We start from the raw sequence: 26,211 nt of genomic DNA, 5'->3' as shown, positions 1-26,211 counted from the left end.
TTGTGATTACAGAAAAGTAAAATTGTTGTAAATATAACTTACATCGCCCTAGTCGTTCGTGAGAAAATTTTGTGGAAAGCAGAAATTAGCGTGGTGGTCAGTATAAACAGTGGTGTGTCTTCCATAAAAGAAGTGTCTAAATTCAGTAAAGGCCCAAACGACAGATAATGTTTCTAACTCTGTAAGCGAATAGTTGCGTTCAGCAGCAGACAGAATGCGTCTCGCAAATGCAGTGCTTTTCATAACAATGATGCCATCTTCTTCTATCTCTTGGAAAGTGTATACGCCGAAGGCTGTTTTTGGTTCAAATGGCTCTGAGCACTATGGGACTCAACTGCTGAGGTCATTAGTCCCCTAGAACTTAGAACTAGTTAAACCTAACTAACCTAAGGACATCACAAACATCCACGCCCGTGGCAGGATTCGAACCTGCAACCGTAGCGGTCTTGCGGTTCCAGACTGTAGCGCCTTTAACCGTACGGCCACTTCGGTCGGCGAGGGCTGTTTTTAAACTGTCATTGGCGACCGAAAAGTTCTTAGTGGGATCAGTTTGTGATAGCACCTATGCATTCATGAGTACATGCTTAAGGTTAAAGAATTAGGAAAGAGTTTGTTCATCTCATCTCCAGATAATATTTTTGCCTGTTAACTGACATAATCTCTGGTTATCCAGTGCAGGATAATTAATGAGGCGACGAAAAAAGTTGATCAGACCTAGGAAGCTACGAAGTTGCTTTTTTGAAGTAGGAATCGTAATATCTCGAACCGCTTTTAAGTTTCTCTGACCAGGCGCTATGCTATCGTCAGGAGTGACATGACCTAGAAATTTGATAGAAGTTTTACTAAAATGGGAGTTAACTGTGAGGTCTTGCTGAAGAAATGTCTGAAGTAAAGCTTGAAGAGTACTATTATGGTCAGATCAATTTGGTTCCGCAATTAAAATTTCATCTACATACGTGGTTATTCTGTCTTTCGATTCAGCCAGTATTATTGTGTTCGTATCTCGTATGAATGCAGCAGAGGATATTGTCAAACCAAATGCTAGTTTACACAACCAAATGGTTCTTTACAAAACTGATAGCAATTGCCAAAACAGAGAATGCCTTGTATTTTCTACAGTTGGGGTGAAGTTCAATCTGGCAAAAACCTTATTTCAGATGTAGTGTTGAATCAACAGCTCTACCATGAATTCGACTACAGTCTGTGAACGATCAGTTTCCGTTACTATAATGTTGATATGGCATGAATCGAGAACATGGTCTAATGATCCACCCTTTTAATAACAATGTGCAATGAACTTATCTACTGACTAACAGCTGGTTCTACAATTCCTTGATCGATCATGGCTTGAGGTTCCTTTTTGACCTGTTCTCTATAAATAAATGGTATGTAATAATGTTTAGATTTGAAAGAATCGTGAGGTTTGACCTGATATTCATATAAGAAACCTGACATAGTACCTGGAATGTTATCAAAGAATCGTGAATGCTGCAGGAAAATGTCATGTAATTGTCGCTGTTCATCATCAGTTGTTGTTGTTTGGCTTTCACTTACCTTGTTGGTAAGTGTTTGTTCAACGTCGTGTTCCATATTGCCTGGTACTTATTGCAATGAAAATTAGTGTCAGTGTAAAAAGATGTATGTAAATGCGTATTTTGGGTAACAGAAATATCGTCGATGTAGGCCAAAGCAACGGTCTTGTTCGCCAGTCATTCAGTATTCGGAATCTGATTACTTGTCGAAGCTTGATATGGCGTCTCAATAATTTGTACAGTTCTGCTATTGGGGTATTTGGGGTTTCGAAGTGAGTGTAAAGGTACGTCAGGTTCATTCAGAATGAGTGGAGGTTGTTGCTGAAATTGTTCTTGATTCTGGAAAATATTGTTACTACCATAAGTACGCCAAAAATTCTGATTACGACCTGTTCGTTCGTTGGTGTAATTAGTGTGATGCGGAACATTTTGGTTTAAATACGATGTCTGTTGGCTATACACGAAATTATTGTCTTACGGTGTAGTATTATTGCTCTGCTATTGCGTGTTCACGAAAGTTTGCGGCGAAACATTGAAGCTGGATTGACCTTGTTGAGAATACCGTTGTCCGGAATTTCCGGTTTTGTGACTACTGATTATTAAAATTTTGACACCTGCGAAATTATTCTGAAGGTTGTTGTCATTCCTGAACCTCTTATTACGTCAGCAATTAAAATTTTCTGATGAGTTTTTATCCATACGTGTTATTTCTTGTTTAGGGAGTATTTTTTATTGACAAAGGAATAGTCAGAATTGTGTACTTCAAAAATTTGTAAAAGCACGCGAAATTCAGGAATGCTTTCCTTTTGTTGTCCCGTTAACATAGAGACTCGTAATGAACGCGGTAATTTAGAGATGCATAACTGTGTTAACGCGGATTCAGTATATGGCTCGGTAAGGTGGTGATTTTGTTGAACCATGTGTTCAAAAAATTGCATAAAGGTTGGAAAGTTAGAGAATTGATCTTTAATTCCTCGTTGTGCAGTTTCCGACCAATAAGCTGACAATAGGTCTTGTTGAAATTCTTCTAATGAGTAGCATTGTCTTGCAATGGGCTGCATCCTGGTGACGGGCTCACTCTCCAAAAAACTGAAAATGAATTCCAATTTATGGCTAGTAGGCCATTTAGGTGTTAACGAGAATGAAAACTGTTGTATCCAGTCTAACAGACTGAGATCAGTTTTGTTATTGCGGGATACTTTGAACTTATGTATTGACAAGACATGCTTGTAATCGAAACCATCATGTCGGAAATTTTGTGTCGGTTCATTACTGTTAAAAAATGTTTTGCAGGCTTCTTTTCGCATCTAATTATCCCACAAGTCGTAATCTGCCAAGACTGTGCTCTAGCGGTGTAGTGTCAAGTTGTTATGCCTTATTATATTGAAGGTTACTATGTACTTGATTCTATGATGTCTCATCTTTTAACGTGGCAGTTTCACGGTGCGAACTGTTAACTTTACTATGTGATTTCAGCTTGTTAATAGCATGGTTCATAGACTGAAATTGTTCAGACTGAATGAAAGGAGAAGGCAATGAGACTTCAAATTTAGTATAGGTATTACATTCTAAAATTTCTACTCTGTTCCAAAGCTCATCACGTTTTTCTGCAAGTGATGAAAATTGAGCAGTATTGTTGGTGTCATTTACGTCCATCTGTTTCTGCAGTTTCTTTGTGCACTTATTAAGTTTCGGTATGTCAGATTTAACTATGGTAGAATCAAAATCAAATTCTAATTGTTCAAGCCTATTGGTGACAGTTTGTATGTCTATTGGTGTATTTCGTGTTGTTCAAAATGGCTCAAACGAGTTTCTACCTGTGTTTTATGTCCTGTAAAATTGCTTTGAAGTTGTGTTCGCGTCTTATGCGGTTTTAAGATCACCGAAAACGTTACTGTAGCAATTGTCTATGTATTTTTCTACGTGAGCTACAACTTTTTTGCTACTTTCATATTGCCCATGAAAGCGAGTTTCGCGTATCTTTTAGATTTAAAAAAATTTTATTTATTTATTTTTTTTTTTTTTTTTTTGATTGGTCTCATTTTGCGCTTGGATTGCAAGTGTAACTAACCCTTGAAACTGATTACATGTCGCTATAGACTGAGGAGTTTATTAAATCGTGTTTCTTGTTGTTCAGTACACTCGTTAATTCGTTGTTGTATAATGTGTGACAGCTCCTCTCGTTGTGACACTTTATTAACTCCGTAACTAATTTGAGTGAAACGTTCGTCTTGCTTCTGAGTTTTTATTTCCATCCATGATGTGTTGAAACGTTATCGTAATGGCATGGTTCGATAATTGATCATGAGTGTTTAAAGTATTTTGCATAAACTGTTCAACAGTGTCGGCATTTGACATGTCTATTGATGTTTGGGTATAGTCATTTTGATTGGATTCTAAAAGTAAATGATGAGAGTGCAAATTTTGTACGTGAGAAGTGTATGTGTCAGCGGATTCCTCATTTGTGGAACGTGCCGTCTGATTAATTGCAACATCGATAGGTAAAGCAAAAATCAAAGTAGTTAGTCTACTTGGCGTCGAAGACGCCCTTTCATTAACTGTCGCGTGATGCACTGCCATCACTGCAGTATTGTCAGAATTGGTATTCATTGCAACAGATTTATTTGACAAATGAGCATTTTCGGCATTGTCCATGACTCAGCTACGCGTAGAACTATTGATCGTTTTACGCGGCATGATGCACAAATACAATCAAAGAGCAAACAAATAAAATATGTGTCGACGAAAGATATCGTATAAGATATCCAAATCAGAATGAAAGGAACTCTTTAATTCACAGTTTACTTTAGTGAAATATTGGTTGCTGAAAATAGTTTTCAGGTCGACGCTAAGAGCGTATTACGGTTCATTAAGTACTTCAGAAGAGCGAAACCAATTTTTCGGCTTCAGACGTAGGAGAGGTTAATTTGTGGACTCAACGTAGCCACAAGAGGTTTTTAGAAATGATACCCAGTAACCGTGAGTAGATTTTCTTGCGGAGCTTATAATCTCCCCCCCCCCCTTTTTAATTCCAGCTATTGTCCACAATAAGCAAAGTCTTTTACGAAAAAGTTGAGAAGAGCGAAGATGACAGTAAAGTTTCTAGTTTAATTAGGTATTCGTTGCTGAGTTGGCTCCAGTTCTTCTTGTCTAGGGGTCTCATTCTTGAAGCTGAAATTCCTATATTTTACGTCCCCATTATTGACTTGATCTAAATAAATCTAAAGAATGTTATTGCAAAATTCTTGTTGTTACCTTAATATATTTGGTCACATTTTAGTATATCATACAGCCTTTTGAATTTTCACATTAACAAAGCTGAAATTACATTGTTCGCCAAAAATACAAAAATACGTCCGATCAAAAAGACATGCTTACTACTCTGCGGTAATAACCATATTGCAAAGAGTTTACAGTTTTTCTTGACAAATGAATTTCTATTAATGTCAATCATTATTTCATAAATGACTCGAGAAATAAACATAGTAAGCAGTACTAGATTGCGTAATTAACAACAGAAATTATAAGGGTGGCAAATAATTCGTAATTTCAAATGTTTCTAAAAAAATAATTTTAACTGTACATTCAGAGCTAGTACTTATTTGCAACACTGAAAACATAGTAATCCGTTTTCATGAATTTTTGCTTGAAATAAAACATATTGTGTATAAAATTACATGCAAGTTTTCAGAAAAGCAACTGAGATAATACTGACCTGTCCAAATTCCAAAAATAATACTGGTATCGACAACTAGCGTTCAGGAAAAGTAATGCTAAAGAAGGATGTCCCGTTACAAGTTTTATCAGTGCCAAGTTGAACTTTTCGCTATGTCGGGTAATCGTGTGTAAACAATTTTCCCATTAACACATTAGTGTATTTGTTAAAACATGGCAAATTATTTTCTTGTTCGTTACACTAGCAATGACAGAATATCGGACCAATTTTATTACAGGACAGAGGATTTCCTAGCAGATAGATAGTGGTTCTCAACAAGGGAAAAACGTCAGGTATAAAAACAGTTCGGTGCATATGTCAATGAAGTACTACAAGGCCGATTCTGTTGCTAATATATGTGAATTACGGATAACACAGAAGTTTCATTTGGCTGTTCATGAATGGTGCTGCTCTGTAGAGCGAAGTCGCAACGCCAACTAATTGCCGGAAAAGCTGGAGAAACGCTCTGTGTAGCCAGTGGCAGTTGACAGCTAACACGAACAAAAATGTATTGCATATAAAGGAGAAGAAACACATTTCTTGTTAACTTACCTTAAGATTATTAATCACTCGAAACAGCTTGTACACGGAATGACCCACTTGTCGTTAGAAAACGAACTCAAAGTCATCCACATAAGAGGAGGCTCACAAAATCCTTGTTAACCGATTATGTGCATTGTTCGTCGTTCTGACGTCCTTACCATGTAGGATTAGTAGAGAAGATAAAACAGAAGGAATAGAAGGAAGGGCGCCATCATTCGTCACGAGGCCATTTAGTGAGCGCGAGAGAACAACGAAGATCTCCGAAGACCGACATCAAAATAAAGGTACAGTCTCACTTGACGATTTACCTCAGGGTGTCAAACAACATTTTTCATGGTTAGTGTACGAGTATCCAGATAACCCGTTACCGAAAAGGTCGATTGGGCAAGGAGAATCCATTGCATGGCCTGCTCCAGTGCCAGAGTTGAATCCAATGGATTTCTTGCTGTGGGGACATTAAAACCTCGGTGTCCCATACACAGCGTTTGGTTCTGAGGGAGCATATCCGAAGCAGATACAGCCGAATATGGAACACAACGAACGCCAAAGTATGGTATACAGGCTTAGCGGCTGGTCACATTAAGCAATTTTTTTAAACATAACTGAGTTGATAAAGTACCATGAATAATAAATCCTTTCATATAGGTAAATGTGTGTCGTAAAGGTATCACTTTTCTGCCATGAATAAAAAAATACTTTCTTACCTCTCTAACAAAGGGGATTATATTCAGAACATTAATATCAAAATCATAAGTGCTATACGCTGTCAGGATAAGCTACAACATATAGATTGTAGCAGCTTCCGATCTACACTAATTCTTTTTAAGTTTACTCTTTGTGAGCCGTGATGGATATACTTCCCACTAAATGTATTTTTTTTTACAGCGTTTAAGGGAATATGTGTCATCTGCACAAGCTGTAGTTCCTCTTTATCGTGAAATATAGCCTTTAGTGTATCCCACAAAAGAACGGCGTTGTAATGGTTCTTGGGAAGTATCGTTCCCACCAAAGCAGTTAATGGAAGGGGTTTGGGAAGTATACTTAACATAAATTAGTCTGTCGTTTGTTGTCCTTGGGAAGCATACTTACCTCTAACTTGTTGTATTCAAAAGCTTTTGGGAATACGTCTTATCTTATGTATCTATGCTTGAAATCTTGTGTAGTACGCCGCACTAGGTGTATGAAAACAACTACTACGATCAGTTTCTGTTTGTAATGGGATCACTACTGTTATCGGAACACATTGCTTCACTTCTCCATTATACATCATTGTGACCTGTATCCGCAATTACCTTTATTGCGTGATAAAGTTTCTAGGATTGTTTTCACATTGTGGTAAGTAAACTTTAATGTCAGTAACAAATATTTATTAAATAAATTAAAAGAAAACATAAAATAAAAATTAGAAAACACTGTTCATAATTTTTTTACGTGTAGTGACGACACCCAACAGCTCACAAAAGGGAAGTGTGAAATCCATTTACCATCACAGTTTCAATACCTCACAAGGTGCCGTGGTGATGGTGATGTTTGGTTTGTGGGGCGCTCAACCGCGCCCACATCAAGTTCCACTTTTTACACAGTTCAATTTTTTTCGCAGTCCACTCTAGCCACTATTACGAATGATGATGACGAAATGATGAGGTCAACACAAACATCCAGTTCCCGGGCAGAGAAATCCTCCAACCCGTCCGGGAATCGAACCCGGGACCTCGTGATCCACAGGCAACAACGCTGGCCACTAGACCATGAGCTGCGGACAAAGAGTGCCGTGGTGATACATGGACCACCAAAGTTTTCTGTTCTAAATAGTAAAATAAAATTATCAAAAAATACATATATACAATTCTAATAGGATAGCAAAAAAATTATCTTCGCTGAGTTGCTACGAAAATGCGCCCGCAAAAGTGTTAACAACAACCCATTTCGAACATGCGTATCATATTATAATTTATTTTCAAGCTTTTGTAAATACTAAAGGAAAGAAGTTATTTTATCAAAAAATATGAGTCAATATTAGTTAATTAACATTGCAATTTCATTACTAACATGGGATTTAAAGATAGCTTGAAAAGCCATGCCACTAGCGCGATTCGCAGCAGCGTCACAACTAGTCGAAGAGTAAGTTACGTAAGTTACCGTTTGTCATGTTAATAAGTTGCAAATTTTTCTTACCTTAACAGCGCTCTGAAATCTTTTACATTTTGAAGGTGATTTGTCGAGTAATGTATCTATGAAGAAAAGAGCGTATGTCGTTAAGATCCCCATCTCAGTTGCATTGAATGTAACAGATAGCACGATTGGCAACCGTAAAGCAATCCTGGAAGTGTTCTTTTAAGGTCATTAGAGAGTAATTACTTCTAAACAGGATAATACTTGGCCTTAACGACGCAATACCACGATAACTAGAGGCAATCGTCAGTAGAACGTGTTGTTCTTTTACGAGACGTTAATTGAAAAACTGTATCTCCAAGAGTGAGGTGTGTTATCTGTACCTAGGTTTTCTGCCCACGACAATGCACTGTCATGTCACTATTATTCTGGAGTCACCAACCTCGAGAGGAATGGGCCGAGGAAAGTTATATTGCTAGACGATTCCTGGTTCTGCTTGCAGTACGAGTCTCGTCACACACTTAACGGGAGGAAAAATTGTAGCTGTTCAGTCACAGGAACATACGAGGGTCGTTCAGTAAGTAATGCTCCACTTCTTTTTTCCAGAACATATTTCTTCTTAAGCGTCTGAATTTGGTGACAATATGCATCAACATGTCTTGTCCTTGTCCTATTTTTATACGTAGTCTCCATTACATTCTATGGCCGTACGCCAGCATTGTGGAAGAGCATGTATTCCCTGCTGGCAAAGGCTCTTGTACTGTAGGCGTGCCCATGTTTTCAGTATATGACTGACGCTTTCGTCTTCTTCAAAGTGTCTTCCCCGTAGAGAATCTTTAAGCTGCCCAAAAGGGATGGAAATCTGAAGGTGCCAGGTCTGGACTGTAGGGTGGATGAGGCAATGATCTCCACCCCAATTTAGCGATGTGTTCCCCGGATCTCAGACTTGTGTGTGTTTATCGTGTTGGACACAAACGTTTATGGATGTTCACCACGGTTCTTTTTCTGTACACAAGAATTCTGTAACAGCACGCTGCTTGTAATGTGAGTCGTATATAGACGTCATTTTGACACTGTACTACAGCTCTGCCATCTACCAGAACGGTTCGAAACTTCTTCGGCGCACAGAACATACATCAAATGTGAAGCACCAACAAGGATGTTTGTCTATGTATACTAATGGCTTTTTTTTTTAAAAAAAAAAAAAGGTGGGGGCATTACTTACTAAACGACCCTTGTACTTGCCAGAGGCCATTCCAGAAGCAGCGTCCTGATGTGGCGAGGCATTCTCTTCGACGTCGTTCTGAAGTTTCACATCTTTCTTGTTGGTTAGAGAAATACAATTGAAGTACGGATATTCAGAAATTTATTTATTTTTCATGACCCACAACACGTAGGGGAGAGGTTGTTGCCAATTTTTGGCGGATTTTGGGGAAACAGAATGTCAAATATTGTCCAGCAGAGCTCGATGTAACCATAGCCAGTATTCTGTACGTAGCTAGTGCCATTTCACGTTCACTCTCCACTACCTGAAGTTTTTCATTGTTCACACACGCAACAAGAACCAGCATATCGCTCGAATAGGCAACCTGGAAATAATCTAAAATAATTACCTACAATATCCATGTCAACTCGTTGGCTGAAAAACATTGCCTGCGTTATGGTACCGAAGAGTAAGGTATGCTTTTCGAGATATAAGGTAAATCTGAATCTGATAAAACTGAAGTACACTGAATCTTAAAATTTCACTTATAAACCAAATCCTCCTACAACACTCAGACAATATCCGACAAGTTCACGAGGTGAAAGCCTGATCTTTTTCCAATCCTCCACTCCGTTAAATCAAATAATTAATGGATGCTCACTCCAAAAATAAATATCTTTGACATAAAAGTGCAAATTTCTAATACTCCACTTACCACATAAAAAACACGAAATCTGAGATGCCCTTATAAGTCACTTTGCCCAGTTATATAAAAGTCACGTGAAGCAATAAAATTCGTAAATTGTCTTCTCTACAATACGACATCAAAAAAAAAAAAAAGTAACATCCGAAGTACGCAATTATAACTTCTCTAATGACAGCTTCGCGCATACTAAGAGGTGCTGAGTACACAGACAGCTGGGCATGCAGTGGTCATGCGGACTGTTTATCACAGACTGATGCACTGTTTCAGAATTGTGTGCATATCGTTCAGTAGCGTGTACGTTGAAGTAGGCCCTTCGCTTGAAGCTAACAAAGGCCCAACGCGTCGTACAAAAATATAAGTAGCTCTCCCACTTGAGGATCTATGTTAATTACAACCTTTTCTGGAGTAACGGAAGCTTCTCTCGATGTGATAAGGAAGCTATAATTTTTAAAACTGAACTGTTACGCTTACCTCCGACAATGCCTCGAACTATTACAGTCACAAACATGAAAATAGATACAAAAATACTACACTATACAACAAGAAGGGCTTAAATTTATAATCTGTCTGATAATAAAAGATGGCTGATAATATGTAACGTTTGACTACTTTTGTGTCACAACTCAAGAGTTCGCTTAATGATTCGGAAAATATTCAGTATCATTAAACAAGATTGTCACGTTAATTTTAAAAGACGGCGAAACTGACGGTTTCGTCGACTTTCATATTATCGTCTTTGATACATTTAATCTTTGCTTCCACAGGCCATATACAGACACATGTGCTACGTGTGACAAGCTGCAAAATACCATTGATCATGTATTGCTTGACGAAAACCATGGTGCTCTTGTTGAACAGGAACTCCATCTACGGAAAGCAGAAAGTGCTCGGAAACAAGTGGTGGATGCTAAAAGTCTGGTTGCTAAAGAAGCTCGGCATGTGGCTGTATGTTTTGACTTATCGAAAATGCTCCGACACCAGTTCTGACGTGTTCACAAGCTTCTTACTCTCGACAATTGTGGACTTATAATTTTGTGTGTACATGATTTGGGTACAGCAGGAAAAGCCTTCATGTTTATGTGGCTCGAGGGTCAAGCTTCACGAGGATGTCAAGAGATTGACAAAAGTCAACACATAGTGAAATTTTGGCTCTATATAGTCAACAACACTCACATTCAGACCGTTGACCATAAGTTTCTACTTTCTGGCCATGCATTTAATGATTGTGACAGGAACTTTGGAATTATTGAGCGCAGTAGAAAAATTTCACAAAGGGGTATTTACGTTCCTCAAGACTTGAGTGATTTAATCACCAAGGCGTCAGACGTTTTGAGGTAGTGAAAATGTGTGACAAAGATTTTGTCACACTAGACGTGGTTGAACCATTTTTCCTAAAATCCGTAAAGGGAATTCAAAAAATGCAGTGGTTGCACTTCAAAAAAGATGAACCATGGACATCGCTTTACAAATGTAGCTTCAATGAAGATTATGAATTCTACACCTACAATATGAAAGCAAAAAGCATTGGAAGACATGTTCAGATACTCCCAAGACTAACTCACAGAGCAAGTCCGCCAAAAATTAAGGAAAAAAAGTGCAAGACTTACTGAAGCTTCTACCATTTGTGCCTCCTGTGCATCACAGTTTTTACACAGAACTCAGCTCTGCAGTCCCTCCACAAGAGGAAAGAACTCGATTAATCCTGCAGAGGGAAACCACAAGAGAAACTGACATAAGTGTCGGTCCTTGTCAGCGGCACGTGCAGCACACCATCAAGAACAGCCGATACCAGAGAGTGATAACTCGGAAGGTGAAAAGGACAATATTTTTGACAGTGATTCAGATTAAGAATGCAATAATAGAAGAAAATTATTATAGTTGTTTCCGTTACTTTCCTTAATTTATTTGCCCGCCGGAGTGGCCGAGCGGTTCTAGGCGCTACAGTCTGGAGCCTCGCGACCGCTACGGTCGCAGGTTCGAATCCTGCCTCGGGCATGGATGTGTGTGACGTCTTTAGGCTAGTTAGGTTTAAGTAGTTCTAAGTTCTAGGGGACTGGTGACCTCAGAAGTTAAGTCCCATAGTGCTCAGAGCCATTTGAACCTTAATTTATTTTTCTTTAAATCAAAAGATAGATTAGGCATCTTCAGTTTTTCTATAATTTGCAAAGAAACTTTTTTCTAGATTTTTTCAACATGAATTATTACTGAATTTAATGTGCATTATGTATTATGATTCATAATATACTAAATAATTTGAAAATTCTTCAATAAAATTCTTCAGGGTATCAGACCGCATCGTCATAATTTAAAATGCGCCAACGTTTCGGCCAGCGTTGCAGCTAGCCTTCATCAGGGCCTTACGTTAACAACGGCCGCGGAAGTTTACGCTTACAATTTGAAAATTCTTTTAATAGTTCTTTGAGATCATACCTTTCTAACTCTCACTTGGAAGCCAAGGGGTACTAGTGACACGTGTCATCAAATTATCAGTGACAACTGCTAAATAACTGATTTTTTTGTTGTAGAGATATGAGGGAGATAAACATAAAACTATATCTTCAAATGATATGCAATAATGTTTTCTATATTTATGTCCTAGAATTAACTATTCAACTTTAACTTTAAACTTGATTATCTCGAAACTAACTTTTTGTAGCTTGCACCCCTTGGCCTCTCACCTCCTCATATGAAGTACTTGCAGGGGTTTTATTTCTTGCGAATTAGGTTTGGCGGTGCTGGCTATTTCACAGACGGACAGCAGATCAAAGCGAGCCGAAGGGCACCATTAACATAATTCTTGTCGTAAAAAGGTGACGCCGACGCCAGGCAGGCCAGCGCCCTCCGTAGTCTGTTGCGCGCACTGGACAGGATAAGGGGACTCCTGTCACGAGGGGAAGCAATGCCGACAGCAGCCGCTGAGGAGTTGTAGCTCTGCGCGAGCCGTCCGCCGCTCCCGCGTTCCTAGAGGGGTTTTTCTGCGGCGAGAGCGTTGTAAAGTACGCTAAAGGGCAGCAATGAACCCTGGGCGGAGAATGCAGAGATGATCACAGGCATCGTATCCGACACAGTGGCCGGCGATACGCCGAAGAACGACGCCGTAAAGGAAAATGGTGAAATTTACAGTCGACTTCGGCGTTTATAGGTCACAATGTACTCACAAAGGAACCTCCCCATCGCACCCCGCTCACATTCAGTTATAAGTTGGCACAGTGAATAGGCATTGAAAAACTGAACACAGATAAATCGAGAAAACAGGAAGACGTTGTGTGGAACTATGAAAAAAATAAGCAGAATATACAAACTGAGTAGTCCATGGGCAAGACAGGGAACATCAATGACAATGTGAGCTCTGGAGCGCCGTGGTCATGTGGTTAGCGTGAGCAGCTGTGGAACGAGAGATCCTTGGGTCAAGTCTTCCCTCGAGTGAAAAGTTTACTTTATTTTCGCAAAGTTATGATCTGTCCGTTCGTTTATTGTCGTCTCTGTTGACTGTATTAATTTAGTGTCCGTGTTTTGCAACCGCACCGCAAAACCGTGCGATTAGTAGACGAAAGGAAAACATTTGATCGCAACGTCATAGGTCAACCGATTTCTCCACAGCAAAATACGTCTGATATATTCTATACGACACTGATGAAGGCATGTGCGTCACATGACAGGAATATGTTGTCGACCCACCTAACTTGGCGAATGGGTAAAATGATTCTTCTACTTTGCCCGATTTAGGTTTCATTGTGGATGTGATAATCACTCCCAAAAAAGTGATCGCATAGGACGGACGGACGGACGGAGAGATAATAATTGTCTGAAAAGAAAAAATTAAACTTTTCATTCGAGGGAAGACTTGATCCAATGACCTCTCATTCCGTAGCTGCTGACGCTAACTACAGGACCACGGCGCTCCTGTGCTTACATTAGCCTTGATGTTGCTTATCTTACGCATGTACTACTCAGTTCGTATATTTTGCTTATTTTTTTCATAGTTCCACATCACTTGTTCCTGTTTTATCGATTGATCTGTGTTCAGTTTTTCAAGGCCTATCCACTGTGCCAACTTAAAACGAAATCTGACGGGGATGCGCTGGGGAGGTTCCCTTGTCAGTAAACGTTAGAGAGTTAATGGGCAGGAGGAAGACGACCCTGTGGCATACATAATTTTACGAACTCAAAATTTTGCGGAAACGGATCAGTGCGCTAACAACGTAGTAGCCTGATTATTTGTTCCCTGTCTTCAATATCCGCTAACTTTAGCACCTTGCAACTGTTTCATGTTCTTGTGATAATTTGTCAGTGAATAGGACGTTATTAGACATGTTGCTCAAATGGTTCAAATGCCTCTAAGCACTATGGAACTTAACATCTGAGGTCATCAGTCCCCTAGACTTAGAACTACTTGGAGCTAACTAACCTAAGGACATCACACACATCCATGCCAGAGGCAGGATTCGAATCTGCGACCGTAGCGGTCGAGTGGTTCCAGACTGAAGCGCCCGGAAACGCTCGGCCACACCGGCCAACTAACGGCTGAAGGCCTGAATTACAAGTGAGGAAGGCAATTACACGTTACAACATTAGGATAAATTTTAAACAATTACGACAACTTGACCAAGTAAGACGGAGTGATCCACAGATAGTGTTCCCTCGATCGACCTGAGGAAGGTGACTACAGCTGTGTAAGCGGTGAGACTGGCAGCCAAGAGTAACGTTCACCTAAGGAGTGCTACTCAAACTACAGACGGTTTAAACCCCGATCAACAGCAGTGCGGTTCCGAACTGAAGCGCCTAGAACAGTTCGGCCACAACGGCCGGCGACATGTTGCTGTTATACTTCAGAGCGACTACTGTTCTCGTTTTATGTGAGGATTTATAATAAACAATAAAACTTATTGTAATTCTGACTTTCATTACATACATATCTGCCTGGTCACAAAATTAAATTAGTGTCACTGTTTCGGCATCCTGTTGAAATCTATAGGGCCATAATTAAACGCTGGTTAAAAACCCTTGCATGATAAATAATAGGTTACAGACTTCATTGGGCATCTACATACCGCTACAGACAATTATGTAAATGTGTATGTGGTGGGGTTGTACAATTTCTCCTTGCTGAAATAGACATGTCATTAAAATTTTAGATCTGTAGTTTTTGACACTGCGAAACACAGCTTTTCTAAAACCCGTAACTGTTTCTCATTTCGACGCAGATGTTTGAAATTTCGATCAAAGGTTCCTACAACCATCCTGCGATGTCATCTTCGGGATTAGTGGCCCTTCACACTGTCATGTCTCTACATGTGCGGAAAAAGGACCAGATTTACGAAGTTCACTGTGAGGTGTGTGAAGGGTGAACGATATCACACTGGCACCAAAATTCACGACAGTTCTGAGCATAGCCACCGTGGACGAGTCACTCAATAAGAAGGTCGTCACACCCCCTCTTGTCAACATTTCACACCTTCTCTCGACGCCACTGCGATGGCAGTAAGAACTGCGATCCGAAACGTTGTAATTTTGGTGTGAGTGGTCGAGCAAAGCATTTTAGACACACTGCCGCTCTATATCGACACGAAAAGACGTCGGAGGATGGTATAAAAAGCGTCAATGGGAACACCCCTCCCCTTGGGGCCTTGATTCTCACACGTTTCGCTGTTGTAAACGATCGTTCACAATGGGACGAGCAAGATGACGACGTCCTGCGCAACTTTTCAGGCTGTTTGCACTTCCGCCGATTGATTCAATCCTTCTCTAAACACATCGTGGGCTTGCAACCCACCGCACGTGATCGCACGTCTTTGGATTGTAGCCCGACTGCATTTTGTTTTCTTGTATATGGGGAGGAACTACTAACAAACCATTCAAAACCATTCCACGAAATTAATTTTAACCAGACTCAAACAGTGAAAAGAATTTACCTTTTCTCACTCATCGTGAAATATTATCACGGCCCTCCCGCCGGAGGTTCGAGTCCTCCCTCGGGCATGGGTGTGTGTGTGTTGTTCTTACCATAAGTTAGCTTACATTAGTCTAAGTAGTAAGTTTAGGGACCAATGACCTTAGCAGTTTGGTCCCTTAGGAATTCACACACACACATTTTCACTTGCATGAACGAAACGGTAGTGTCGCTCCAAGACGTCCCGCACTCCTTCAAGTCCGCTAATACCTTTAGTGCAAGCTGCGCAACATTATCGAGAATTCATCATTTGTAAGCCCATATTATCCGTAGTTGCTCTACAGTTCTTGACTTCATTTCTGTTCTACCGTTGCAACTACAAAAATGCGTGTTCTTTTTCCTAGGCGCATTGCGCTTTATTGAGGTAAAGCATCAGCAGTGGTCTGTAATTAAGTTATTTACATTTTGATTTGCTGTAAGATCGAAAGCAGTTGCTTAACAATAGGTCGAACCAATTCTAGAAAATAATTTTTCGTGTGTGATGTTGGTACCTCAGAGATACGAAGGGGTGATGAAGACGGCTATTTACGCACCTCTTTTTTTTACGTGAAATCGCCTATGTGCTTGTCAGTGGAACATTCTTGTATGACAAAATAGCGTCAGTCCTGAATCGCCAGCAACTGATAGACTAACAATGCGTAAGCGATAATCGTGCTCATAACGGATGGCTCATGTATGTACGTGTTTGGCGAACAGTATCTGTTTTGCCTGTGACGTCATCGAATGTTAGATGCAAGCACATGATTGTTACTATTAGCGGTGATCAAGAAGTCTCCGTCTGAGTGCTCTGCTGTAGCGTATATGGAACGTAGCGCGAGTGCGATGCGGGTGTATAAACGCCGACATATAGGTAGGTAATTAGTGAGGCATTTAAGTTTTTCCGACGTGCGCGCGGTAAAAATGGACAAGTGAACTACGGCGACGTTGTTACAAAATGCTTCCAGACAGGACCAAATGTCTGTTATTCTTTACTTGGCTGCCGAAGGTCAAACACAGGTAAACAGCCATTAACGAATGACGAATGTATATGGGGCAGCATGTCTGTCTAAAATTAGTTCAGTTCTCACGGCGATTTTGCCTGATTGGCATACCGGTTCCGGACTGTACGACCTTCGAACAGAAACTTTATAATTAGATTTACGTTAAGTTACAAGTTGGTGAAGGGAGGATGCGCGTTTCGTTGGAAAATTCATTTGGGTGTCATTATGAAGAGCTAGTGTGGAGCTAGTAGGACCCAACATGCGACGATAAAGGTATTCTCCGGAATACAATTCAAAATCAGTTTTAAATTACAAATCACAAAGTAGTGACACATGTCGTCTCATGTGACTCCAAAATATCTTATGAACTGAAGAAAATGCAAATCAGAGGAAACCACGCATCGAAAGGAGTCCAAAACATCGTAAGGAATCCAGTAGCGAGCTAATGCGAGAGCTACGGCAGCGTCGAAAACTAATGGAAAAAAAAAATAACAGGAAACGGCGGAAAGAGATTACGTAACTGGTCGTTCAGATATGCAGCGACCAGAGAAGTCCAGAGCTGTGATTTATCTATTCCGTGACCATTTTAGCACCCTGTGTAACGATTTCATTAAGTAGATTGACAATTAAATTACAAATTAATTCGAAAGACGCGTTATGATTTTATCCCAACAATTTGAAGAAAAATCTGCTCCACGGAACCTGAGCCGCACACACAGAAATACTGTTGACATAATGGAACAAAATGAAGTCGTCATGTAGTACGTTAGCTGAATACGGACAATAGGAAATTAATTCTATGTTGTATCTCTGTCGAGCAACCGACGCGCTCTCTGGCAGCTGTCACTAAGACATGTTCAATGTAACTCCAGAAATAAGTGATAAATTTCTTGGAAGTTCGTCGAGAATGAGGAAATTCGGTGGGTTTCGGTTCATCTTCGAACACCGAAACAGACATTATTGCTTAGCTTCGGCGCTTACGGACAAATCTCAGTTTTGTCTTCTGTTACGATGTTGTGAAAAGATTTTGCATGTCCTCGGTCAAGCTTTTACATTTCCTTGCAACAATTGGAACGAGATCATTTTTGCACTTCAGCCGAATTCATTGACAGCTGTTGGCGATCGATTTCACGGCTATGTATTAATGCAAAAATGAATGTATATTATGCAGAGACGAATGTACTGCAGTCTTTAACGTGCCGAACGATGCCCCTATCTTTCGGCGAATCACATGCTGACTGTTGTATTCGTTAAAAGAACGCAGACGCCCAACATCGAATGTATCGGGAAGTGAACTCTCGCCGACATAATACTTCTGGCTATTTAAGGTATCAGCCTCGCGCGGTAGCCACAGACGCGCTCACAGTGTCTGACATCTGAAACAGGTACTACGTGTAGCACAAAATGAAACTATCAGTAAACTCCTGTTAAAAGTATTGATACAGAATGAAATACTGATATTCGAGTGTTGACTGGTGCTTGACTTTGTAGCTGAAGTCCTGTTGTTGTTGTTGTGGTCTTCAGTCCTGAGACTGGTTTGATGCAGCTCTCCATGCTACTCTATCCTGTGCAAGCTTCTTCATCTCCCAGTACCTACTGCAACCTACATCCTTCTGAATCTGCTTAGTGTATTCATCTCTTGGTCTCCCTCTACGATTTTTACCCTTCACGCTGCCCTCCAGTACTAAATTTGTGATCCCTTGATGCCTCAAAACATGTCCTACCAACCGATCCCTTCTTCTAGTCAAGTTGTGCCACAAACTTCTCTTCTCCCCAATCCTATTCAATACCTCCTCATTAGTTACGTGATCTACCCATCTTATCTTCAGCATTCTTCTGCAGCACCACATTTCGAAAGCTTCTATTCTCTTCTTGTCCAAACTGGTTATCGTCCATGTTTCAGTTCCATACATGGCTACACTCCATACAAATACTTTCAGAAACGACTTCCTGACACTTAAATCTATACTCGATGTTAACAAATTTCTCTTCTTCAGAAACGATTTTCTTGCCATTGCCAATCTACATTTTATATCCTCTCAACTTCGACCATCATCATTTATTTTACTCCCTAAATAGCAAAACTCCTTTACTACTTTAAGTGTCTCATTTCCTAATCTAATCCCCTCAGCATCACCCGATTTAATTTGACTACATTCCAATATCCTCGTTTTGCTTTTGTTGATGTTCATCTTATATCCTCCTTTCAAGACACTGTCCATTCCGTTCAATTGCTTTTCCAAGTCCTTTGCTGTCTCTGACAGAATTACAATGTCATCGGCGACCCTCAACGTTTTTATTTCTTCTCCATGGATTTTAATACCTACTCCGAATTTTTCTTTTGTTTCCTTTACTGATTGCTCAATATACAGATTGAATAACATCGGGGAGAGGCTACAACCCTGTCTCACTCCTTTCCCAACCTCTGCTTCCCTTTCATGCCCCTCGACTCTTATAACTGCCATCTGGTTTCCGTACAAATTGTAAATAGCCTTTCGCTCCCTATATTTTACCCCTGCCACCTTCAGAATTTGAAAGAGAGTATTCCAGTTAACGTTGTCAAAAGCTTTCTCTAAGTCTACAAATGCTAGAAACGTAGGTTTGCCTTTTCTTAGTCTTTCTTCTAAGATAAGTCGTAAGGTTAGTATTGCCTCACGTGTTCCAACATTTCTACGGAATCCAAACTGATCTCCCCCGAGGTCCGCTTCTACCAGTTTTTCCATGCTGAAGTCCTAACCGTCTAAATTGCCATACTGAAATAGAACTGCCTAAACTATAGAGTTCTATTACAGTTATTAAGTTCAGTCTTTGAACCGGAATATCATTAGATACTCGGAGTTTAAATCCGAAATTCCTCGTAAACAGTGGCTCGCTATTAGTGTTAGACTGCGTCGGCTCATGATAACTGTAGATTGGAACTGTTGCTGGGCGAGCTGATGCACTGCAACTGAGGAACTGCTACAGCAAATGGAACTGTATCTCCTACTGACCAAGTGCGTGCGGTGCGTCTCCATTCATCCGCCACTGGCGGAATGATTCCTATCTGCAGTCCTCTATGCGGGAGAGGAAACTATTGGATTGGTGCATAAGTTGGGGTGTTTAATAAACACAACAGTTGCACATACAGAGACTTTAGTTATTAATTATTCTCCTTGACTATTTACAACAGTCTGACAACGCTGCAGTTACTTTTCGATTCCGCGACGGTAGAAATCACGTGGTTTTGCGGCGAATAACTCGTTGATCCATGTTCGGAGCGCATTTTCATCTGGAAAGGGAGATCCTTTAAGGGTGTTCGATAGCAGAAAAGGTGGAAATATGGGGCACTAGATCTGGTGATGCGGAATGACTTCTCAACCCTAGTACTGTATAGTGTTTTTAGTCAATCTAGCGGAATGTGGGCTGGCGTATTCGTGGACCGTTGTTCTTGGATTGCCTATGCAAGACGTCTCGGTTTATAATAAATGTGAGCAGTGATGGTTACATCTCGGCGAAGCAATTCATAGTACACCATACCGTCGTTGTTCCACCATACGCATAACAACATCTTTTGTGGACGCTCGCAGGTGTTTGTATGAGGATATGTCACCATAAATGAAGACACCATTTCTCGTTACCAGTAACAATACAGTATAGCAATGGTCGGTGTTGTTCGCGAGCCACTTGATGAGGAGCAAGCAGAGATGCACATATGGCCACACGTAGATCATGCGATACCCATATTCCCAATATTTGAATGTGCCCCATTACAACAAATTGTCGCCCAATGGTGCAATGCCAGCTCTCGCGTACACTGACGTTGATGATTGCGGATGAAAGCGTTTAAACCATCTTCATCAAACGCCGAAGGTCTTCCTGAACGTGAAGAGTCACTAACGTCAAGACGGTCTTCCTTAAAACGAGAAAAGCGTTTCCTTGCAGTGCTCTGTCCAGTGACATTATCCCCAAAGACAGCGCAAATGTTTTTGGCGGCCTTTGCTGCTGCCATATTTCTGTTGAATTCAGACAGAAGAATATGTCGGAAATGTTCCAATTTCTCGACATAGCAATCCGTTTTCTAGCATCCTCATCTCCACTCACTATCTTCAGTTGAAAATATGACAATATGTAAACTGAAATAGCAGCAGTGAACTATAAATAAAAAAATGACAAAGTTCCAATCATCAGCCCTGTCTGTGGCAGCTGACATCACTACCGGCGGATCTATCTGACGATTTGCAGTACACGTGGAGGGAGCCTAATTAGTTCCAGTGTGTCAGCGCCATCTTAGTGGAGTCAGAATTCGGCGTTGCCTACTGTGAAGTGAGTCTAAAATGACTCCTTCTGGCGATTCAGCTGTGTACAGTACGGCTATGGACGTCGCACTGGTTCTGTTCAAACATACCGCGCACCGATGTGTTTCTTTGGAACTTCTCTTCCTTGTGTCTTTGCCCCGCAGCTACGCGGCTACTGTTCGGTCTGGCTTGGTTAATTTAAGGGTTGGCCCGACACGCCCTACCTGCCGCCACCCCGTAAACCCCTCCCCCTCACGGGGTGGATGTCGCTATGCAGGAGAGTACATAGAACTTTGGTTAAGGTTCTTTGCTATCAGACTCGTCTCATGGTGTTCAACAAACTCGGAGTAGTTAAGATAAAATGTAATTAGTAAAAATTACAAGCATAAATATTACGACCACCCATTGACGACAACTCAATATTCTGTGATTGTTCCGCAATGCTGGGCAGCAAAACTGACATGAGGAACATAATATGCGAGTACCATTTGACTCCCACCGTTTCCTGTATCAACCGCTAATTGCACACGAGAAGTACGACAATCAGCACATCTTCACTAGCTAGCCGGAATTTATAGACTCTTATGGCTGTGAAGGTTGTGAAGATCGCTGGCTGCGAGAATTTATTCGCTCCTCTTGGAACGTGGTCTCTCGCCATTTTAAGAAAGAGACTTTCTACGAGTGCAACGTTTCCACGCTAGAGTCATGAACGCTTCCGTCGGCCTCTCAAGCGGACTCTTGGAGCTCCTGACAAACCGCGCAGCCCTTCTCAGGATCTGCTCCACCATTCTTTTCATCCAGCTTTTAGGAAGCTAATGCGGAGAGAAAATACTTCAGGATGATACTTGATACTGACACTCTAATACTGTCAAGCAGTCACTAGAAGAAAACATATTCTTTCCATGAAAAAACATGAAATTCTGCATAAAATTTTCTGTGCTATTTTCTGCTACGTAATGACTTATTTATATATCCTTACTACACTTTTTGGCGGTTTCTCAAATTACGACTTTTTTTTTTCTTCAGGAAAGCGATTGCCTCGATCAGCATTTGTATTCGTCTATTAGTGATGATTTTATTCATTTCATGCAGTAATATAAATATCTCGCTTCAGAAGGACCGTAGGCGGCATCAATGCATTCAACGGCGTTAACTATGTCCTAAAATGCAAAGGGCTCTGAAAATGACCGAAATATGCGAGTGAACTGTAAATGCTCGTGGAAAAGTTTCCGACAAGATAGCAGACGGGCAGTTACTTCGCATATGATTCGCATTTCCGGACGTCAGCTTGCAAGATGAAAGTCGGGTCCTTTAATTTTTCTGTTTTTAGTGCCTATTGACCTGTCAAAAAGTAATAACGCCCTGAAAAATATGCCGGCCACCTATTAACACGGCCGGTTTCGGTAAGTAATTGGCGGTCATTGGCCACCCGGGCGCGAGATGTAACAGCCAAGCCGACCGGTGTGGCCGACGGTTCTAGGTGCTTAAGTCTAGAACCGCGTGCCCGCTGCGGTCGCAGGTTCGAATCCTGCCTCGGGCATGGATGTGTGTGATGTCCTTAGGTTAGTTAGGTTTAAGTAGTTCTAAGTTGTAGGAGACTGATGAGCACAGAGGTTAAGTCCCATAGTGCTCAGAGCCATTTGAATTTTGTAACAGCCAACAGCCGAGAAGTATGTCGACGTGGAAGATTAGTTTGCGAAAAAGCTTTTCCCATTCCATCAGATATTAAAATTAAAATTTTACCGAAAATGTAAATTTAATTAGACAAAAGCTTTTGTTACAATAGCAGAGCCAGAGTTCAGAAACACAGCAAATTAACGAAGTGGTACGCTGTTATTTGTATCGCTTGTCACTTCTGTTTATTAATCGTTATGACAAAACTGACGGTTAGCTATGAATGCAGTTATTTGTGAAACGGAATGGTAATCAGCGAAATCTGTCGATTAAATCGCTGCCGCGTGAATCACACCGAATGAATACTTAGTTTTTATTCCACCCGTTTGTAGTAGGTTAGTTTCAAGTCGAGTGCTCTGATGTTCAGTAAAGTCAAAATCCGTGATCCAGAATTAGGTGCAAATTTCCCCAGACCTGTAAGGGCTCTACACAGTTCTCTAAAATATATAATAATAAACAGATGTGAAACGTAATTAGACAAATAACGGGATAATGTTTTCCAATAGTAAATGAAACTATTTCACGGTGGGCAGCGGCGAGATATCCCATCTATGAGGTTCTCCAAGGGCTCTGCAAGAGGTCGTGGTGGCATTTGACAAACAGCAGAGCATCACAACACAGCTTCATAAAAACAGTGTATGGCTACTGTACGGCGCTAGGTACGCGTTAAAGCAATGACAACTCAGAAGTTGGGCGAGTAGTCTGCTTACAGTGAAAGTTTAGAGAGGAAGCGTTCAAAAAAGTTTCGAACTAAACTTTCCGTTCGATAACTTTTTACGATTTTCATTAAGACCTAACTCGATAGCATTTGCTCGAGTCGTTTCGATAAGCGACAGGTAATCAGTCTCCTTCAGAAAAGTCACGGTCGAGCTTCCGTAAGAGGTACTCGTGCTCGAACGGGCTCAAGATTCCCACATCGGACCGAACCAGCTCGAATAGTCACGTTAAATTCGACTCGCACGATGCGAGTGCAAGTAGTGCGCGAGAAACTACGAACTAGCCACAACAACAAGCTATGGCTTTGCTTAAAGTCTGACGATTTCGTGAGTTCCAGAACAACAAAGTATTAAATGCTACCACTGTACAAAATCTTGCATTTTAGCAAATTTGTCGTAATAGTTCTCGTATGGTTCGTACCGATATATATCATTGACCGGTCAGATGATATTTTAAAAAGCTAACAAAGGCGAAAATTCTGTCCTTTAAAGATTTTACGTGACTCTGAATCGTACAATATTTTATTTCGTTATTAGTGACTAATGGTCTATCAAGTGCGTTGCAAATGGGCATTTCAATCCCTTTTCACATATCTGAATAACAGATAAAATCTTAGCAGATTATAATCAGCTGGAAAGCAAAATGGCAACATTCAGGTGAAACAACGAAGAAAATTAAACAAGGATAAATGCCTAGCAAACGAAATATGTTGTGGTTGGGTGACTGCATTTTCAGGGAGAGCCGTCCAGGTGTAGTACCATCAGACGCCATTGTGTGGCAGTTGCAAACGAAAGCTTCAGAAATAGACAACATCTTGTTTGTAATCTATTTATTTATTATTTATTGTTATTGCAAAGTACCTGTATTCTATAAGGTATTTCAGTCCTTGTTTCACACATATCTTTATTATTAAAATCCGTAGTGCATTAAAAAGGCTAAGACTGGTCGAGGAAGTACTGCCAGCAAAAGTCAGTAGATCGCGGGGCGGTCGAAAAATCGAGCAGGAAATATATCGAGCTATGACGTAAATTGATCGAGCAGTTTTTATCGTGCTCAAGCACAACACTTCCAAGAGATGACTCTTGTGACATTCAAGAAACACAGCTTATTGTTCCAAAAACCTTTAAGTCAACCGACGTCACAGATGATAGGTGTCATCACTAACAGTGGAGGTTGTATAAAACCGTCGGGGGAATTCCGGAAACAGTGCAGTCATTGCTGTCAAGCAGAAAATGAGCGATGTATCTGATTTCCGAAGGGCATGATCACTGGCTTTCAGGTCAAGTGTGGAAACGTTTCGGAAACGACTAAGTTTGTAGACTGTTCGATTGCCGCCGTGCTTAAAGTTGTTGTTGTTGTTGTTGTGGTCTTCAGTCCTGAGACTGGTTTGATGCAGCTCTCCATGCTACTCTATCCTGTGCAAGCTTTTTCATCTCCCAGTACCTACTGCAACCTACATCCTTCTGAATCTGCTTAGTGTATTCATCTCTTGGTCTCCCTCTACGATTTTTACCCTCCACGCTGCCCTCCAATACTAAATTGGTGATCCCTTGATGCCTCAGAACATGTCCCACCAACCGATCCCTTCTTCTGGTCAAGTTGTGCCACAAACTTCTCTTCTCCCCAATCCTATTCAACACTTCCTCATTAGTTATGTGATCTACCCATCTAATCTTCAGCATTCTTCTGTAGCACCACATTTCGAAAGCTTCTATTCTCTTCTTGTCCAAACTATTTATCGTCCATGTTTCACTTCCATACATGGCTACACTCCATACGAATACTTTCAGAAATGACTTCCTGACAGTTAAATCAATACTGGATGTTAACAAATTTCTCTTCTTCAGAAACGCTTTCCTTGCCATTGCCAGCCTACATTTTATATCCTCTCTACTTCGACCATCATCAGTTATTTTGCTCCCCAAATAGCAAAACTCCTTTACTACTTTAAGTGCCTCATTTCCTAATCTAATTCCCTCAGCATCACCCGACTTAATTAGACTACATTCCATTATCCTTGTTTTGCTTTTGTTGATGTTGATGTTGATGTTGATGTTGATGTTGATGATGATGATTAAAGTAAACCGTATAAAATGGCGCCATCCAAAACCGGCTCCCAGGCACGACGATTGCAGAGATGTGTACGGGCATACATATAGGGAGTTACGAGACAAAGTGGGCATTTGAATGCTCCTTATTATCTTTTCTGTTATCTTTACCACACTTGCTTTATTATTGTCAAAATCACCTAACGCGTTTCGATATTCCGTCATTTTCAAAGGTTATGTGATAGGTGTCCGCACAGAAAACTTGTAAATAACAGAAGCACTCAAAGAAAAAAAAAAAAAAACAGGAAACAATAAGGATGAGTATGACATATAAAGGAACATTCAATGAGAATTTTTAGCATATTGCAGCCCCGTCAGCAATTGAGACTAATATTGTGAGGAATAAGGCTCAGTTGCACAAATTTTCTGGTCTTTACCAGGTTTCGGCTCAATTAATCTAGCCTTCTTCAGAAGCATAAAATTACTATAACATGCCAGACTAAGGCACAGTCAACATTAAAATTAAAATCTATGGTACCGTGGTAACATGTCGAATAAACTACGGATTCATGTTATAGTTATGCTTCGGAAGAAGGCTAGATTAATTTAGCCGAAACCAGGTAAAGACTAGAACATTTGTGCATCTGAGCCTTATTCCTCAAACTTTTATTATTCAAACATTCACAGAAATTGTATTAAAAAGATTCAGAAGGCATGGTATCAGTTGGGAGCTAACAACAACGGTAAATTAGGGAA

The 26,211-nt window shown here is 40.5% G+C and overlaps 1 long non-coding RNA gene across 1 annotated transcript in view; it reads right to left on the bottom strand.

Annotated features, from left to right (window-relative positions):
* Positions 1 to 7,231: 7,231 nt before the first annotated feature.
* The window catches only part of LOC126412817 (uncharacterized), a 389,281-nt gene continuing 370,301 nt past the window's right edge, over positions 7,232 to 26,211 (bottom strand). The window contains exon 3 of the long non-coding RNA XR_007575349.1: positions 7,232 to 7,543. This is a non-coding gene — a long non-coding RNA (uncharacterized LOC126412817). The remainder of the gene's footprint in view (positions 7,544 to 26,211) is intronic.

Source organism: Schistocerca serialis, chromosome 7, assembly GCF_023864345.2.
Source record: "Schistocerca serialis cubense isolate TAMUIC-IGC-003099 chromosome 7, iqSchSeri2.2, whole genome shotgun sequence".
Taxonomy (NCBI): domain Eukaryota; kingdom Metazoa; phylum Arthropoda; class Insecta; order Orthoptera; family Acrididae; genus Schistocerca; species Schistocerca serialis.
Note: the sequence above shows the minus strand (reverse complement) of the source record. Positions and strands in the feature narration are given on the sequence as shown.